Below are 20,597 nucleotides of genomic sequence, written 5' to 3' on the forward strand. Positions count from 1 at the left end.
AAAACAGGTATAATATTATGTATGATTAGCTGTCCCACGTAATATAGCGTTTAATTCAGCACCTACTGAGGCTAATAGTAATGATTTCACTGAGTTAAATGAGAGCTGAAACATCCTTAAATCAGTATTCCCCTGAAGTACAGAAAAGTAAGTAATAGCTGTTTGTCAGCACCTCAAAGATTAACAATACTGTATGCAATATAATTATATCCACAAAAAGACTGTGCATCTTCATAGGCACAACATGGTGGCTTTATGAGTGTCTTCAGAAAGATTCGTCACCAAAAGCTATCATTTAGGCCTTCAGATCACCAACATTTACAGGGAGGATTAGACACCCTTATTTCTTCAGAAGATAGTTATTTTCGTTTGCAAATATTTCTATCCTGCACTATTTGAGTGCAACTGTTCCTACAGACTCCATTTTGGCCCACGTTGCTTGCTACACCCTCTTGGATGCAAATGCATCTCGTTTCCCCTGGGCACATAAACACACACCTCGCCCTGCAGACAAACATCAGAAAAGCTGATTTGCACAAGTATTTACAAGTACTTCAAATACCAACACAATTGCAACATTTCAAAGACAGCATGCAGTAATTTTTATATTAAGAAATAATAAGAGGAAGGTAAATCATACGAAGACATGGATACAGTGAACATTTTTTTCTTTAGATGCGATCACTTTAGTTCATAATTACTTGATGTTATTTCAACCCAAAGAAATGGGCTGCCATTACAAGAAGAATGCTTTATATGTACCTGCTCTTTGCCTTTATTTTGCTAAGATAACTCACATATGCAAGTACTATTATAGTTGAAAACCTGCTTTGTAAAACAGCATCAAACCATCAGTGGAGGGACCTCAGCACGATACCAACCTGACCACCTATTCCTTCCTCCAAGAGAGCGTTCGCCCCGCAAACGGAACGAGAGCAGGGGCAAAATGCAGGTTATGCGGCATTTCAGTGAGAAACAGTTTGGGATGAAGAGAAATCTGCCCCAATGGAAACAAGTAACGCAGACGAGGTGTGGGGCAGGTACGGGCTACGACGTTTACCTGCTCAAGGGATACGGTTGTTCAGCCGCCTGGTCCTCAACAGGTCATTCTCAGGAAGAAACCCGACTGCAGCTGATTTTAACTTCTTAATCAATTTATCCACGCAGATCTCTAAATAACACAGAAAACCTCAAGATTTCCCTGCACAGAGATCCAGCTCTGCATTCCGCAAAGACTTCTAACCTTTCCAAGGCCTCTCTGTGCCCCTCACTTGGTACGCGATAAGAACAGATGCCTTGTATCCTCTGATGTCCAGTCACAGTCAGGATTTGCCCGGTGGTGCAGGCTCCAGGTCTTTCCATTTACTTTGTTCATGGACCTGCTCCTCACTGCAGCTACAGACCTTGCCAACGTCTTTATCCACAAACATCTCATACCTACCACAATCCGCTCACCTTACTTGGACTTAAAAGCAATGAAAAATTAAGATTAAGAACTCTAAATTTGGGCTGTGTTCTTGCAGTGGTAATTACAAGTGGAATATTCTATTTATCCTGTTTCCATCGTACACATATATTTTCATTTTGTTTGGAATGTTTCTCCTCCCATGCTTTCCAAATGTTTAATAAAGTGCCGCTCCCTTTGAAATACTAATCCTGCCACATTTTTTTTATTGTTATTTTTCAAGCATTGTGGTGCTTTTCCCTTCTCATCTTTCAATAATAGCATGGGGTTTTTTGGTGGTGGTTTTGTTTTTTAAAGGACTTGCCCACCTCGCTCCAGCCCAGTCATGCTGTACATCCCTGTATTCTCTCGGAAGAGTCAAGAAACGTCAAACCAGCCTTGGGAGAAGCCCTGCAGCCTAACTTGCAGGATTCACATCTTCCTTGAATCATACGTGATTCCCACCTGAATTTCTCCTTGCGGTAATCCTTGATAGTAGCTCAAAACTATCTCAGCTTTACATAGTGGGTGGCGTTTTCTTTCCTAACCTGTATGATTGGCACTTCGATTTAATCAGAAACTTAGAATAATTAAAATATTCTTGACACTCAATCTCTAGACACATGTAACTGTAAAATTTAGTTACTTAAATACCTAACTAAAACAGACATGATTGCTAGCCAGTAAGGTTGCTTTTTTGGTCTCTCTCTTACTGAAGACACGCTGAGCAGAACGAGTGTAGGGGACACGGTCTCTGTGGGGAGCAGCCCCATTCACAGCTGGTTTTGATGAAGAAAAAGTCAGCGCTAAGAGGCGCATCACGACACTTCACGTGCTAACTACAGCTCGCCTATTTACGGTGAGACACAGATATCATATAGATGTTTTGTATACTGCCAGCCCTCCCATGGGAGGGGGAAGAGCAGAAGACAGAGATGCTTGTGTGGAAAAAAAAATATCTTACAAATGCAGAATCTAAACCAAAATCACTTTCTCAACTCCTGAGAGCAAGAATTGCTCTCATTCATCTCAACTGACTCTCAGTTCTTAAGCCTAATTATGATGTATAACAGCCAGACTTTAAAATCATTATGTTAGCAACTGTGGGCCATCTTGTGCGCTCCCACCAATTGTGCACGTGCCAATCAAGTGACTTTATGCACCACTTGCCAAACAAAGGGCAAAAATAGCCACAGACCTACCAGCTCTTGGCACATTTTATTCCCATGTAGAAGTTGCTCGTCTAATCTACAAACAGGGGTATAAACCTTTCCCTATAATTAACAGAGGCTCCTCTGTGGATTGAGGGTAGCGCATGGCCCAAAATCATACACCCAACCCATTACATAAAAGAAAACAAAGCAGGTGATGTGATGCGGTTATCTCAGAACTGAGTGGCAATAGAATTAAGCACTAATTATTAATACCTTCAGCTTGCAAGATAAACACATTGTCAGAACACAGTCCTGTGCACAGGAAATAAGACGTTATACCTGTAAATAGAATATGGAAGATAGCTAACACTCTATTACTGCATATATCATGGAATATAATTAAGGCCTGGTGCATTTCAGACGTTAGGGAGAGATGACGGTTCAGCGGGGAGAAGCTGCTGAATCATTTGGCCACTCATTTCTTGATTTCTTAACATTTCTGTTTCTCACAACTAAGTCTCACTCTTTACTCTTTTTAAGGCAGTGGTTTGTTCATAAAACATTTGAAAACTTGAATCGGCTTGGCACAAATAACTCCCAGAAGAACGGCTCCAAAAAGGACACAAGGTGGGTTTTCTCCCCTACAGACACCAGCAAGCTTCTCGGAGCCCTCATTCAATACCTTCCCCTCCACATCCCCTCGCACGTCAGCGTCACCACGTGCTGCTTCCCTCCCGTGTCTCTCGGGTCCCTTCCCAAGCCCTGGCCTCTCTCCTCGTCCACACCGGGGTCAGTGCTCCGGGACTCGGAGCCGAAACGCTCCGTGACCTGCCAGTCCCCAGCACTCGCCATCGCTCCCTGTCCTCCACACTGCAACCTCATCTGCCGAGGAGCTTCAGATGCTTCAGCACACACGCTTCTAGCACCTTATTATTATTATTTTTTCAAGAAAAACATAAAACAAAACAAAACAACAACAAAAGCCAAACAAAACCCAAACAAACAAAGCCCCTCTGCTTCATACTGTCCTCTAACCTCCAGGTTTTTCCTTTCTCTCCGTCATCAGACAAAATAAGACAGTCAAGCCTTGAGTAAACGCAGATCAGTTCAACTATAGTATACTGACAATTGCAACTTTGCTCTAACATTAAAAACCCTGTAATCTCCTCTTACTACATGAATTCCCAAATCCTTATCTTCCTCCATAAACATTTTTTTCAGATGTTAAAGCTCCATTTTTAGTTCTCTCTAGCCTGTCATCTTTCTATCCTGATACATTCGGATACCACTCAGACTACCTCAAGAAAAGAAGAATTAACAAGTAACTATTACAACCTCCCATTTATTAGAAAAAAAAACCCCAATATATAGTTATTATTTTAAATAAATTAAAAAACAGATAGCCAAAATCAAAGGGTTCATTACAATCTCTAATTAAAACAGATACTATAATATAACAGGTAATAAGTCTAAGACAAAAAAATTGCCTAATAGCATTAATCATCTGATACATATTGCTTAGCTATTACTGACAGGCCCTGAAAGTTGACACTGATCAGTGTATAAACTGACAAGGCTCTCAGATCTATTTACTCCCAAAATAAAATAAACATATAAAAAAGAGGTTTGCAACTACAGAAGAAAAACCTTCCCCAAAGTACCAGCCAAAAAACACAGGCTCACGATGGGAGTTATTTTTTGGCAAAGTTAAACAAAAGGCCGCCGAGTGCAATATATTCAGCGTCTTGGAAGGGAGCTGGCAAACCCATCATCAGCAACGTGAGAACTCGAACAGATGACGGAAGAGGGCAACCGAGCAGACACACGCCAACGTACACATGCACACACTGCACAGGATTACTACATTAATTAGAGAGGCAAGTGAATAACAACGCGGAATTCAGGATGCACCCGGTAGTACGAAATGATGCTACTGGCCTATTTTTACCATTGGCAATAAGAGAGGAGAAGCAGCTCGAGTAGGAGCAAGCGCATTATGATACAACACAACATGAGCATTATAAAATGCGAGATGAATCTCAGGCCCAGAGGCTCTTTAGCACCACTCCAAATCACAACTCTCTGCCTTCATTTTTCTTCTTTGCTACCATTCCACTTCTTCTCTGAGCACTTCTGACTTATTAACCCTTTTTTCTCTTTCTTGTCTTATACCTTCCGATTTTCATGGTATCAGATCAGATTCTTTAAGAAGTATTTCAGCAATAACAGCAGAGATTATGGATCACGAGTCAGATTTTCTAAAGTCCTCTAACCCAGTGAAGCTCCAGTTGTTTCCAATGAGAATTTTATCACTTCATTGGCACCTTAACAGCGTGCTCCTATGAAAACCTGGCCCCTGATTAAAAGTTACAAAAATCATAAATCACATCATAACCTGTTTTCAATGCTCTGAATTCAAGTCCTGTGAAACTGTTTATTCTTTAAATACTTTCCCCAGAAATTCAAGTATAATGAGCCTGGAATAGATCTGAAATACAAGCTTCATTTCAGCTTCCTCAGAATTAGAACAGATAAAGCTGCGTGCTGTGTCTAATATTTTGTGTCCCTTTCTGGACTAGCGAGTTGAACCAGTTACAGCTTTCTCATTAACCTGGCCTGAAATTATTAAATCAGTTTTTCAAGGGCTTTTTTGGTCTTTCCAAAAACCTGCGTTAGGACCACTGATCTTTCCACACAGGACATGTCATGTGCTACCTGAATGCGTGTGGCAGTAACATATGGTGCAGTAGGTTATAACTATTTTACCATCTGTTCTATCTGAACTCTAACCTTGATAATCCCATATCAGCTTTTCCCACTAACTGCCCAAGTTCTTATACCTTGGCTTCTACTTACCCTTTCAAAATTAAATTGCAGCAAAATGCATGGCCGGATTACACGCTGCTCTTCACAAGCCTTCGCTGCTCCCCAAGTGACTTAATTTGGTCTTACACAAATATTCCTTCAAAACTACAGGCCAGTTAATGACACAAATCAGTAACCAGAACATTATTTATTCTGAAAAATATTGCTCTTTACAAACTGATTTATAAAGTGTTTGGTTTCTTACATCAAAAAGCACATCACCTTCAGTGGAACTCCAGCAACTCAACAGTTTCCAAGAGCAATCGCCAGGTTTTGAGCAATGTTCCGCACAGTGCCCAACTCGGTCTCTGTCTAACCAACTCGCACTAGGAAGCAGACCAAGTCTAATTTGGTTTTGCACCAACAGCAAAGTTACTGTAACGCCTTACCATCTCGCTACTCTGCATACCCATAAAAGCTAAACAGTCGCATCATACTGAAAAAGAAAATGTTAATTATATGGTAATAAACATAAGTTCTCCCCAGAGTTTGGTTTGTGATTTTGTTTTGGTTTGGTTATTTTAGACTTGCATCCTGTGTTATCAAGTTCTGTTTTCAAATAGATGTTGGAGTTCCAAAGTCTGAGCTTTAACAGCTTTAATGCTAGGGACTGCAGAACAGCTCATCATTTCATGTCTGCCTTGTCTAGAAAAACTCAAAGAACAGCTACATAGTAATTAAAATCCTTGAAAGACCATGGCTTTGGTATAATTTATACATACCCACACAAAACTACTACATACTCACAGACATATAGAAAGCAAATATACGTTTAACAAATATTAATGATAGCCACAAGAACATAAGCACCGCTAGTTTTTATTGTATGTAAATAGAGCATTAGCATTTGACGGTACTGGTTCTCGTGGGTGATGAAATTGAAGAAAGAATCAAATATGGTTATCAACAATTACTATTTTACAATATCAAGATTCAACTCAAAATATTAAATCATAACAGCTCAGTAAACTTCTGACTCATTATCAACTGAACCAGACTGTAATGCCTACAGAATGAAAACTACATTTATAAAATACCTTTGTCAAATGATTTAACTTTTAAAATTAATATAATCCCTTCTCATTAAAGGCATCCATAGTGTCTCCATTTGGAAATACTGTATAATTTCTGCAAACATTGTTTTCCTTCTGATTTCTGTTGAGTTTCTGAACAAAAGGGGAATTCAATTTTTGAATGTGTGAAGAAATCAGTTCATGAGATATAATTTTGCTTTTTCACACATGAGTAGTTTAAATATGTTATTCAATGTTATCTTGAGGCACAAACATAAGGCATGTAGGTTAGAGAAGTCAAAACTACATACTAGTCTGCTACCTCAAATGTCTTTCAAAATATGCAGAGAAGGATATCATGGAAACGATGGTTTAGCTAAAGAATATTGAATTTTAGTTGCAATCAGGATTCTATTACACAAATAGCATACAGTAACTATACAAATAAACAGAGTCTCTGAATACACACATATAATTCCATATATGTTTTCCATCTACACAAAAACATGTGTGTCTTACAGGTCTGCTTGGGGGAAGACAGAAATACTAATTTTCCTTTGGAGTTTATGCTACAATAGCCTATTCCTTCGCCATACAATGCAAGAGAAATCAAAGCTTTAATGGATAACAACTAGAGGTTATGCTGCACATTTCCTCTCCAAATACGGGGGGGACACTAGCTATCCCCACTCAACTCTCTTTTGCATTCAAATATTTCCACTTCTGCATAAAAATAACTTTTATTATGCAGTTTCGAAGACTTTCCTAGGTTGGCACCCTAGGAGCATAATCCTGAATCACAAAACAAAACATCTAATTACCCCAGCTGCATAATTCATTGGCCCATAAACAAAAGTTGGCCAATCCATGATCTTATCTGACAGACTCTGGGGAGCAGGTGTGGGAATCTCCCTACCGGCTTTGCCACTGGAGGTCAAGGGCTCACTGGGGCGCCTTGGTCTGGCCAAGGAGGAGAGCAAAGGAGGAGATGCCATCCTGCAACCTGAAATTTGTGCACTTGCAGGCAGTTAGTCCTGTCTTTGGTCGCTCCGGCTGTTTGCGGGTGAATCATTTAACGAGAGGTTTGTATCCGAGCTGTGATCCTCCACAGCCTCACACACTGCAATGAGCCCCATGCGCTTTGTGATTAACTGAATTACAGTAGTAATGAGCAAGAGAAAATTCTGGAGCTGGCAATACTGCAAGTATATACTACAGGTTTGCCTCAATCATATTGAGAGGCAAGACTGTAATTTCAAAATCAGACATTGCTCAGATGACAAAACCAAAACACACTTATCGACTATTCCTTACTTTGCATCTATTTTTCCTACAACGCTGATGAAAAGCTACATGGCTCCACACTGCTCTGGCAAACCTCCCAACAGAAACAGAAACCTTTTAGACACTGTCTATAAAGAATTTCTGCGGGTCCTTTTATTATTGCTTGTTTTAATTTAGCAGGTTTGCTCTTAAGTTCCATCCAAGCTTTGAAAAACAGCATCCTGTTTGTTTTCATGATCAAATACCTGCAATTCACCAAATTACAAATAAAGATGAGACCTGGGCCACTCTTGGTGCCAGATCGGAAAACATGTTACGGTCTCACATGAATTTCAAATGGAAAGAGATTATTTTTAGAAGAACCGTGAACCGGGTTCTGATGTGTAACGTTTTACCACATAATAAAGACTAAGCCGGAAAACATTTCAATTCTCAACAATGTTTTCATTCTGCATTATAACAAACGCGATTGGCAGAGAGACTCGTCAACCCAGTGGCTAAGGCGCTGCTCATCTTTCATCTCCCAGATCTGGGCTGCAACCACTCAGCAATAGACTCACTTTCTCACTAGAAATGTCATCTCGGAGCTGAGAAACCTTCTTGACAAATATGTTTTTGAAACAGATGTATTTTTGCTAAACATTTTATCCTTGACAAAAACATATTTTGACACAGAAAGTTTCATTGCCATTTTTTTGTTTCACCAGCTCTAATAACAAGAAGTTAGACTTTGAGAGCCTAAGCAGGGCAAGTTGCTCAGACTACGCCATGCTGATTGAGATGAGGTCTCATTGACTAGAGCTGTAACTGCAAAAATGGAAATATGTGTCAACTACCCTGATTTTCCTGTGTTTACCCTAGAACAATAAGCTACAGGCCCCCCCCTCACAGTGGCAATCAGAGCAAGGCTGAGACTGGGACCTAAACCTGCCTGGTCCTCCTCAGCTGGTCTTCACAGCTCTGTGGGAATGACTACTGGATGTACTTAAGTAGTAATTAACAACAGAAATGTTTAGAATAAACGAGTAAGGACAGGGCATTTGAAAAAGAGTTAACAGATGTCCTTAACATTGCTGCTGGCCTAATAACATTGCTGCAGTAATTTATTTGATGTGGAGTTTATTTAGCTGCTGCAAACATATAAGGGTTATAATAATCATAAGCAGGTTGCATTAAGCACAATACGTCTTGGACGCGTAACACAGTGTTAAAAATAATCCCAGAAACAGTGTGCATTAAATATGCTGTATGTGTAATATCTTCTACAATCTGATGGCGAAAAGCTAGCCAGAAAGCATCTTTGGAACTTAAAAAAATGGTTAAAAAATAGAAAAATCAAGACTTCTTTTGCAGACAATTTTGCCTGTATTTTGGGATAGCAAACATTCAATTCAAACGTCAAATCCTGGCATACTTCAGTAAGCTATCAGCACAGCAGTGCTGCCTTTTTTCCCTTTGAAAAATGAAAGAATTAAATTCAAAACAAACAACTTCAATTTAACACCAAACTACAGGATAACCAATCTTAAAAATGTCAAATTGTAATGGATCTTAATACCCATATAAAACACAAAAATAGTGGCATTGTTCCTTGGTAATGCATAGCAACCTTACAGAATTTCAGTGAAGGAGAAAGAAGGGAAAAACACCTTATTACTTCTAACTCCTGCGAGCCATTTTGGTCTCCAAAGGTTTTAGACTGCCCGGGGCCATGTGTCTGCAGTGTTTCGGGAAATGACTTGCCTTCGCACGAACACTGCTATGTTCTGCAGCACTGCTGCCCCCCAGCATCCCCGCTCCATTTCTAGTTAACTCTTCCTTACCTGTATCAGACTTCCCCCCCCACCCCTTAATTTTTTTTTGCAGCAGGATTTCAGGAAAGGTTTTGCTTAAAAAAAAAAAAAAACAAAACACACAAAAACACAAATTGAAAAGCCCCTCTGCTTTTTAAGACAAGTTTTCTCACAAACAAACAGGACTGGGATTTGGAGAGGAAAAGGAAATAAATTTTAAAGGAAAATATTTGGTAAGAGGAGTAGTGGAGCTAGCAATCACCATGGAGCTTGGAAGTTGGATATTGCTCAAATGTTCGTCTGTTTTACCTCGGTCAATAAGGAACAGTTGGAAAACAAGGAGTCATCAACAGCCCCATAGAAAACAAGGGCACTACTAAAATTCTTCACCTATCCCTGTATTTAGATTTTGAGTTACACTCCCAACACCACATAGCAGGCTACAATTAAGTCCCTGCACATGACCTTATAACTGTTAACTAATTTATCTTAGCAACAGCGTATTAAAGGTAATACGGAATAACCCATCTCATATAGAAAGAGAAAAATGTAATTCTTCTCCTAATTTTTTAAACTCACTCCGAGATGTTTTGTGTTTCCCCTTATTTTCTGTAAAGATCCAAGGCTATGGACTGTGAGCTATTTTGCTTGATAATAGCTTTTTAAAAACCTCTAGAAAATTCTTAGCCAAGGTCACTGCTGATTGACTCAAAATATGACAATGTACAAGGCTACTAAAATATTCTGTTCATCTCAGAGGTTGAATAAGCAGCTCTAACTAAGAGGAAAATCAATATAATACTTCACAGTGAGGAAGAAAATGGAAAATAGTTTAGCAGTTAAGTGGTTAATGCAATTCCTAAGTGTTCGGCAATCATTGCAATTTAGTGCCATTTCGATTATTACACAATAAACAGACCATGTTGTCTGGAAGCAAATTTTTATGAGTATAGCTGAAGGGGTTGCAACTTATTTAGCTGCTGAAACTCTAAGGGAAAGAACATTTCTGAATGCTAACACTACAGATCAGAAATATACAGGTATACTAGAAAGGTTATTTTTAGGTCACTACTATGGTAACTAACCATACTGACCTTTAAAATTAGTATGCAGTTCAAGAAAAATGAAGTTCAGTGAAATGTTCTTTAAACAGCATGATTTTAATAAACAATATTGTACATCCTTAAAATAGAACGTTGTCGCTTTTTACAGCTGTTCATTTCACTTTTGGATCATAGCATCGTAACATAATGTGTAAGAATATCAAGAATATCAGGATGCAGAACTGACTAGGAAAAAAACATGTAAACAGCCAGCAAACTGATTAAACTATCATTAATTTATGTTTAATGGATTTTTTTTTTTTTAATTAAGAACAGCTATATTTGTTTCTGCAGAATAAAATACTAGCTGGGGAAGCACAGCTTTCATATAATGTGAACTCATGGAAAATAGAAGTGAAAATCATAGTTTTGTCTCATTTTGTTGAATTACAGAATTTTAAGTGGATTTCAAGAGCAAACCCAGTTCTGCAATTTATAAATTCGAAGACAAACAGGCAAGAGTTATGTTCAGGGCAGATGAGATAAATAGCACAAGACTAGGAGTATATGGTTGGTGGCAGCAAGGAATCAATAAAGGAAACTATTTTGAACAGAAGTATCATTTGAATCCAATATATTAATGTTGAATTAGACAAAACTTCAATTAGAATCAGGGTTTTAATAAAGAACATATTTTGTGTCAGTCCATCAGGTAAGAAACTGAAATCAAATTTGGGCTGGTCATTAAGGTGTGTGGGCTGTTCAACACAAGCACCATTACAGAGAATATATTACCAAGTCATATGCTGAAACTGGGAAAGATCCAATTTATCCCGTCAATTCGCAGTCACCCAACACAGAACACAACTCTTCTAATCTCATTAGGATTAGTCTCAGCCATGTTTGAGACAGCTTATAGTTCTATATCGAACGGCTGATAGTAAACCAGGTATGGAATTAGAAAACATTATATATATATATATAGGGAGAGAGATACAGACCAGCATTTGCATTTTAGTCTACGTTCTATTGCAGACCTTTTTAAAATTGTGGTTCTTCCAGAAGAATAAAGAATTAATTTTAGAAAGGGAAGATGACGTGCATTTTTTCAGGACTCAATATGCTTCTGAGTAATGTTGGTCTTGAAGTGACTTTTAAATGCCTGGATCACAATTTCTATGAAAAAGGGGGAAAAAAAATCTCTACAGCTGGTGGGATTCTGGGTCACCAGCAGTTTCCTGTGTTCCCTGAATACTGCATTGTACTCACACCTCTTTGTTAGTCACAGGCAGGACAGACGGATGCTGGTCAATTAGTAACTACATGCACCTTTGCGCTCCATCTGAAAATGAGCTCTCTTACAACATACGCTGTACAAAGAGACAGCAAGGGAAAGGCACGATTAGCAATGTAACAAAAAAATACCCCAGCACCCCCAAAAAAGAGAAGGATGGATGATATGAGGTACTAACACCCTCGTTTTAGCAGCAGGGACCTCAGTGCAGCCATCAGAGCGAACTGGTCACTGCCCCGGGCTGCGAATCACCAAACCTGTGCTGGGGACCATAAACACATATAAGGAACCTAACCTTACACATGCTAGGTTGAATGTTAATGTAAACGTTTACCAGGCTAAAAATTCAATTGAGAAAGCGCAGAAATATATATCTAACCTGTCTATGTTCAAAACCAGGCATTGAGGGCAAGCCCATTTCTCTCCATTGGTGCTAATGGAGCTACACCAGCAGCCATACTCTTTTTTTTTCCTGCCTAATTAATACTTAAAATAGCTTTTGTTACTTAAAAAAAAAATAAAAACCAAGTAGTTTATAAAGCTGTAGTGACACGGCAGCAGGGTCTCACTTCCAAAATGTAAAGCAAAACCTTAAATTTCACTTTTCTGAAAATTTAAGACCTATTGGTCGGCCTCCCCCACCTTTCTATGGGGTAATTTTGCTGATAGTAAATAATCACAATTGTCATTTTTTGAAAGCCAACCAAGAAGACTTTAAGCATTCTTCTTGACGTCTTCTCTGCCAAGATTGCTTATAGCTGTTGGCCACCGAATGAGCTTATTTAAGGAATGGAAGGTTGTAAGTGTGCCAGGCGGATGAGAATGCAGAGCAGGAAGGGAACAGGCGAACACAACAGGTAGAGCGCCTGTGTGGAGCAACACTGCCTCACAATTAGTCTCTCATCAGCAAAGACCACTAGCAAAGCCAATAGTTCTTCTGTACTGTATGCTACAATCTCCAAATTTCGGTTTAAAAAGATCCAGGTTCTGACAGGTTATTTTTCATTTTGCTACTTGACTGGTATTTATATGAATAAACCCAAATTCTGGTTAAAACAGGAAAAAAAATGCTTGTGTAAGTAGTAATTCAGAAGTACATTACATACATTACATACAATATTACATTTTCCAGCCTGGCATTATAAGAGAAATATGAAGCAGAAGTAATTACAGCAGGAATAAACAATGCTGATTAACTACGCAGATTTAGCTTTAAAACACAGATTTCATTGTAATACTATGGGCACATACCAGTATCCAGCTTTGAAAAGAAACTGCTAATTCAAAGGAGACAGTGGAGGGGGGGTTTGTGTGTATAAATATATATTCTTTTCATCTATTTAGCGCACAAATTTATTTAAAATACAATAAGATGACAGGCAAGTCTAAAGACTAAACACAAAAAGATAAGAATGTCAAATGAACAAACTTTTTCACTCTGCAGTTTTTATTTTATTATTAGATGTTATTCCTAACTTGTTAAAATTGATCAAATAGAAAGCTGTGAATAGAGAAAAAATTAAGCCAACTAGAAAAGTGTGACTTGGATTTAATATTTTATAATTGCCAAGGGACATACTGAGATCAATGAATTTTTGCCCGAGATGAACGTCAGAAAGAGATGTACTTCAGTCTTTTAGGGAACATTGGTCTATTTAATTCTTGTGTCTGATGCATGTGAAATATGCCTGTCTTGGCCTTCTTGCGTGCCCCAGGGCCGTGCCGCAGGCAGACATTACCACTTTTAATAGGCCGCCATCTGAAGAATGGCAAGGGATCCAATAACCCATCGACTCTAATGGATTTGCCTGTTTATTCACTTACACCTTTTTTGCAGCTAATTTTAGTTTTGCATGCTGAGTTGTTTCACTTCAAATTAAATGAATAGAAACAAAGAGGAAAAGACTGTGCAGCTAATAAACCATGATTATTTTCGAAGTTCTTCGCAACAGGATCCTCCATATACTAAGGTATATCACTTGAGAACAGATTCACTGCTGTGTTTCTCCAATTGTTGTCAAAATTAACAAAGCTTCTTTCAAATTTGGTGAGACAAAAAGTAGGTTCTTATAAACTCTTGCTTATAATGTGCTAATGATTTGCAGCAGCATAAAGCACCCAGCTTCAAATCATTATGAGGGTCGTGAGCATCTCCAATAATACTACAGGTATAGTTAATGATTGTACATCAACAAAAATAGTATACAGTTTAACATAGCCCTTCACATGTACTTTGAAGATCATACATAATACTTAATGTGTTACTTATAAACCAAATTGAGTCCCTCTAGATACAGAGGAACTCTGAGTAATAAATTTGATCCTTTGGAAAAATATACATTACAGGCTAAAACTTATGAGGGGATATAACCTCTATATTTGGGTTGCATTAACACTTTGTTCCTCTAAAGAACAGCTCTTCCTCCCTTTCCTTGGGAGACGGCCTCTTGCATCTCGCCCTCCTCAACTTGCAGGTCCTCTGCAAAACCTGCTGTTCATCAACCTCTTTTTCCGGACCCATCAGATTTTGCTTTGCTGAGAAAAGCCAAAAGAAGCTTACTCAGGGGCCATCCCTGTCTGTCTCAGCTGCAAAACAGCCTTGGGTCGGTTACAAAGAGGCCTTTTCTGGAGTTGGGTTCAATCTCACCATTCTCGGTGCTCCCCAGTCTCCATCAGTTAAGGGCAGCAGACACGGACCAGGTGTCACCTGCTGATGACAGGTCATTCAGTGGGGCTCTGCAGGAGCCTTTGTGTCCCCACCCCGGGGGAATGCATCCCTTCAGGCACACCAACAGCCTCCTGATAATCCTGCCCTCAGGAAGTCCCCGTGTCAGCTTTCTGGCCACAAGGAATCAAATCCAGTCAGGAGTCACCTTCTTTTTAAAGGCATAAACATAATACGGCTTCTGCTTCCGGAAAGAACAGACCCCAACGTAACCAAAATACAGCACCCCAAGGCCATGGCAGGAAAAACTGCTGAACCATGTCATTCCCGGAGAATCCTACTTCACTAATAAGTAAAAAAACTTATTTTCTATAATAAAATTGCATCAAACACAGCAGCACTTGGTCATTTGTTCCCTCTTCATGACAGAAATCTAAATGCGTGACATCTACAAAACACGGTAGCGTGCTGTAAGGTCTGTTGACCAAGTTGCAGGAATATGGCTACAAAAAATGAAGAGCCAAAAACTTGAGAGCCCAAAGCCTGCGCCGCACGGCGCCGCAGCTGCCGGGGAGAGCGGAGGTGCCTGTGGAGACGCAGCAAGCCGCCCACAGTTAGAGGGAAGCTTGTGTACCCCTTCATTTGAAAGAAACACATCTTGTTAGGAAGCTTCTGTCCCTGTAATACAGTGTCTGTAGCACTGAATAGCCACAAAATAACGTAAAAACCTCTCTTTGGAGAGAAACGGATCAGCACAGAAAAGGGTCTGTAACATTTAGAAGGGTCCGCAGCAATACCAATTACTAATGCAGTCGCAATGTGAAGCAGCTACAAACGTGTGGGTTTTTTTTTTAAGTCTAGCTGGTAATGTTTTCTTTTAAGGAATCACGTTATAAATGTGTAATCTTATTTTTGCCACAAAGACTCCACTTCCTTTTCTACCATTTGCTGATCTCTTAAAGATTCTTTAATAACATGGTGTGACATGGAATCAATGCAGAGGCTCTACCAGGGCTCTTGGGCTGGATTTCGGGCTGGGTTTTTTGTCACCCAGTGGTTTACAAGACATAGAAGTAAGTATTTCAGAGGATGATCCACCCATTATGAAAATTAGTATCTTAGCTTTGCATTCATTTTATCGCTAGTGAATCCGTTTTCTCTCAGAATCGATTTTGCAATGGAAGTCGTTATTTCTGATTCAAAACTATCATCGGTGTCCCCTTAAATACACAGCAAGAATGAAAAGAAGGCTCCTCAAATAATTTCAAACAGAGCTGCATATCTAAAGCATGAATCTGTTTATGAGATGAATATTTTGGGATAGTTACAAATTCAGCTTTCCTTTTAAAATGGTAACATAGGCCTATTATTTAAATGTCTCTAAAACAGCCAAACTATTAGGACATTTTACAAGCACATAGACAAGTTAAAATCATCTGTCTGCTTTAGATATGCTTAAGTGAATCTGCAAAACAGAACTTACACAGCAGCAGAATAATTTCTTTTCCCCAAATTGTATTTGTAGACCTGGATACTAACTCCCAGACACACTGTGCGAAGAAAAATGGGAACAACAGACTGAAGTTGGGATTGATTTACTTCATTAGCTGGGATTACAAGTTTAACTTACAAACCAGAGGTCAAAATTTCTCATTAACAAGGGGGCCATGAATCGCTGCAGGGCTTGGTTCAAGAGGAGACCACTCTTATTACTAACTACACATTTCAATCTGTCTTTGATGTTCTCCTTCTACCCTCCTCCCTTTTATTTTTTGGCAGAGGAGTTGATTTTAATTGTAGCTATACAACACAGCTCAGTTTGCCTGAGAGCCAGCCTCCACATCTGCAGTGAGTGCAGTTCTAGTGATATTGGGTGCAGTCCATAGCTCAGGGCTAATTTTAATGGCTCCCCTTTTCATACAAGGCTCAGATTGTTTTCCACGTGATTCCTGTTAATTTAGCTGCAGGAAAGGGCATCAGTTTTCCTTGTGAGTTTCTGATCCATACTTCTAAACTAGGTGAAATGTATTAAAGAAGAGAAACGATCACAAAATGAGAGATTCAATTTTCTACCACCTCCTTAAACTGATAAAGCAAGTAATCCCACTATTTTAATACCATGCAGGATATAAACGGTATTTTTCTTATGGCTGTACTTGGATAAGCCTTTAATTTGTGAGATGCTGTGAAGAAGCTCTTGAAATCTCTAATAATGCTAAGGGTTAAAACAGGAATGCTCACATGTCTGTACATTGTATGTTTTCAAAACCTACAGGTTCAAACCGAGATTTCACAGTACCTTTCTCAAAACAAGGAAGAGTTGTGTGCATCATGGCAGCAGATGGTGTAGTACACCATCAAATAATGAAATGTTCAATGCATATTTTCTATTTTTGATGAACAGAACTAAACCAACTGTAAATAGTCAAAGGTGCAGTATCCAAACAGCTGAAAAGTGCTCATTCTACAAGACCTACCGCAATTGTTGAAGGAAAACATGCCACCGGTGCTGGTTAAACATCTGAAATTTTCATATATTACATATAGTTAAAATCATAATCAAATTTACCTCAGTAAAGTTATATTCTATACTACAGTAACTGGCTTTAAGCATTGCAAAATTTGAAAACCCTGAAAAATTGAGCATAGTAAAAAATGCTACAGATATCATTTTAACAGAAGCATAACAAGATTATAATCTGTTCATCATTTAAATGCAGAAAAACAACTGCTAAGAGTAATGGTTACCAAAACAATTTTTCATAGCTATACAGTGTCTTGTCTTTGTTTACATACACCTATTTTGACTACAAAGAGATACCATCGCCAGCTTCATACCTATTTATTACTAGCAATGAAAGACCATTTTGCACACAGTAAATTCATGCAGTTTTATGATGCAAAACCCTAAGGTGAATAGGCAGGAACAATTAGGTGAGTAATTTTAATTTAGGACCAATACAAATTTCTATTTATCCCAATAGACAAAAATTTCCTATACACTACGCAGATCTATTCTGTGTTTCCCATTTTCTGTTGGGCCAGCTTTCACTTCAGATGTAACACTTGAGGGTAGCATATATTAAATCATTTTCTTTTACTTTTTTATATTAACAGTTGCCGTTAATGCTCCATTTTCCAAGCTTTTCCAGTTGCTAAAGCATTGAAAGGTATGCTTTTAATTTACACTCTGAGCCGCGTATTAACTTTTTCTGATGGCCAAGTCAGTCCCCCTTTGTGCAAGTCTTCTATTACTAGTTTGTAACTAATCTGCCTGCTGGAACTTCATAAAGACCCTTTGTTTGCTTCTGGAACCAAGATTTCGGGAGATAGGAGGTGCGGGGAGCTTGGCTATCGCTTTCATTCCTGTTGGCAGCGCAGGTCAAGTCACCGGCCGCGACTTCCAGTCACCTTTACAAAATCTGCTAAAGCATCAGCGACGTCTCGTCAACACGGGGTGCAACGGCTACCTTCAAGTTTCAACAGGGGGTTATCTTAACAACTAGACATCTTTAAAAGGTCATTACTGCAGTCTAATTTCAAACTGGCACCAAAATGAAGGGTTGTCTTTGTGTGGGATTAATTTAAAAACCTCAGGATTTGATGTCAGTGGGAAATAACCAGCGTGGGACTCATAATGCTGCCTTCTCCTGCTTCTGGCCAGCACCTAGGGCTAATTTCTTAGGAGATGAAAACTATGACAAGCCCTTCAGTTAAGCTGAAAGCAGGCAGCAGTCCAGTAACACCCACAGGCCTCTGAGGCATCCTGTGACCCCCTTAGAAAAGTCACATTCACTTTGCTCTTGAGAAAGGAAAAATAATGCTGGAGGCATTTTGTTTTAAACCATGTGAAATAAGGAAATGTGAGGATGTGAAAATGAAGTGAAAAAAGTTAGAATTCATTTCCTCCCTTTGCAATGGCTTAGAAGCAAAACTGGTTCATTTTGAAAGTGTGTGTAAAAATCTGATACATTCACCAGTAGGCAGTGACTACAAAATGCTTAAGGTAAAATATGTAAATATGTAAAATAATCTCTTGAAAACCATCTCCTTTTGTGCTTGAAAGCATTTTGTAAAAGCATCTTTATTTCTCAGTAGCATTAACAGACAGTCAGAAAGAAAAGTTCCTTCTCGTAAAAACAAAAAATAACAACAAAATTCAAGGTACTAGCAAAATATTTTGAAACAAATCTGCAGAGTAATGAAAGGGAAGAAATTTAATGTGTATGTTCCTTGCATGACTTCTGCCCTTTTAGTATTAATCTGAATAATAATAAAGGAACATGTAAATTACAGTTTCAAAATTTTAAACGGGGTTATTTTAACTATCATAGACTTAAGGCAAACCTAATCTGCCACCTCTTCATTCTCATTTCATTCTAAAACTGTGCCTCACTCTTTTACTCCTATTATGCCTTTTAACTTGGATGGGCTTTTTATCTCCTAGCTAAGCAGATCCAACCTCATTTCCTTGTTCATATTAAAACAGTCTACACAAATGTACACTCAGCCTGTTTATGACTTGCTACAGACTGCTAATCTGGTTCCAAAATATTCTCATTAATAAAAAGTTACAATTGGAGGACCCATTAGAATGCTTAAATTAAGAGTACATGAATACTTAAAACTTTTATTCTTTGTCCTAAATTACTGAGCTGTATTGTCATATCATCCACTATAAAATAAAACCGAAGTAACAGAGAATACATTAACATAATACGATTTTCCAAAAAATGTTTCGCAAGTGAGGTCTCAATTGTGGGAAATGAACTCCAGCATTAAGGAAAAAAATTGCCTTGATTTAATTGTTTTTTCCCTTATTTGAAGAAAGAACAGAACCGGTAAGGAAAGCTAAGGTATGGAACATGTAAGGAAGATGGCAGGAAACAAAATGCAAAATATGGGGATCTTGAGTTACTGTAACACGCAGGTACCGAACGATCCTTCTAGCACAAGGAGACTGGAAAAATCCACGTGGCATCAGACTCCAACACAGTCATGTAACTACATAAACATCTACACTGAACAGGTAAAAGTGATGAACGGGCAAAGAATTATTTTGAGATACGGCAGAAATGACACAGTCCAGTTTCTTAAAAAATAAAATCTATTTCAAATTATATTTTTTTCAAAACAATAACAAAATACATTATTTGCAGCATCACATCTGAGCCCCACACAGGCTACTCCACTTAGTCATTTATGGAGAGACAGCCACATTTACTACGTTATAATAAAACCTCCTTACTGCCATCCCAGAATCTTAACACAACACGATGAGAATTGGAAAGGAAATCCAAGAAGTTGATAATGCTAAAGAATGACATATTCAAAGCCTTCACCTTCCTCTTTTCCACACTATTGCAGTTAAATGGATGAACAGTAGAAATGGCAAAATGAAGGTCTGCATCTGTATGAAAAGGAAGCAAAACACTCAGCTTGATTTTCCTCCCCCTGTCATCCACTCAAAGCTGTAATCTTTCACTAAGCTGAGGATGGAATGATCTACATCTTACCATGCTTTTAATACGCAGACAAAATATTCATCTTAGAAGGTATGATTCTGCTGAATTTTTAAGTCTGAAGTGCTTGCTTGAATTCAAGTATTTATCTAAACTGGCACTTTTTTTTCCTACCTAAGATAGCTATAGTTAATGGGTCAAAACATAATTTGCCTGTCCTGTTTGAGCTCACAGACATTTGTACAAGTGTCACAATCATTCATGTGACACTTGTCTGCTTTATTATTCCATGCCAAAAATAAGCAAATGTTTACAAGATTTGTTTCTCTGAAGCATCCAGAGAACATATAAGACATGAATAAGCGTAAGCTGGGCAGCTTAACAGACACCAAGGCAGCTACTTCACAATGCTGCTTTTTCGATCTAACCTTCTCCTCCTTGTGTTCTTTAAATTGTCATTATTATAAGGATGTTTATAATCAACTCAGTTATGGTCAAGCGTGCATTGGCCTGTAAATTCAAACCTCCTGTGCCCCCGTCAGCCATCCCCTTCCTCACAGGCACAGAGGAGCTCCATGGC

The 20,597-nt window shown here is 38.7% G+C and overlaps 1 protein-coding gene across 4 annotated transcripts in view; it reads right to left on the reverse strand.

The window, feature by feature from the left end:
• Positions 1-20,597, reverse strand: part of LOC102084381 (transcription initiation factor TFIID subunit 4) — a 135,044-nt gene that overhangs the window by 6,154 nt on the left and 108,293 nt on the right. Inside the window, exon 15 of one of the 4 annotated variants that reach the window (XR_010465822.1) lies at positions 1,061-17,076. The exons of the other annotated variants lie outside the window; for them this stretch is intronic. The gene's annotated coding sequence lies outside the window, so the exon portion shown is untranslated. The remainder of the gene's footprint in view (positions 1-1,060; positions 17,077-20,597) is intronic. 4 annotated transcript variants of the gene reach the window in all.

Source organism: Columba livia, chromosome 13 (assembly GCF_036013475.1).
Source record: "Columba livia isolate bColLiv1 breed racing homer chromosome 13, bColLiv1.pat.W.v2, whole genome shotgun sequence".
NCBI classification, from domain to species: domain Eukaryota; kingdom Metazoa; phylum Chordata; class Aves; order Columbiformes; family Columbidae; genus Columba; species Columba livia.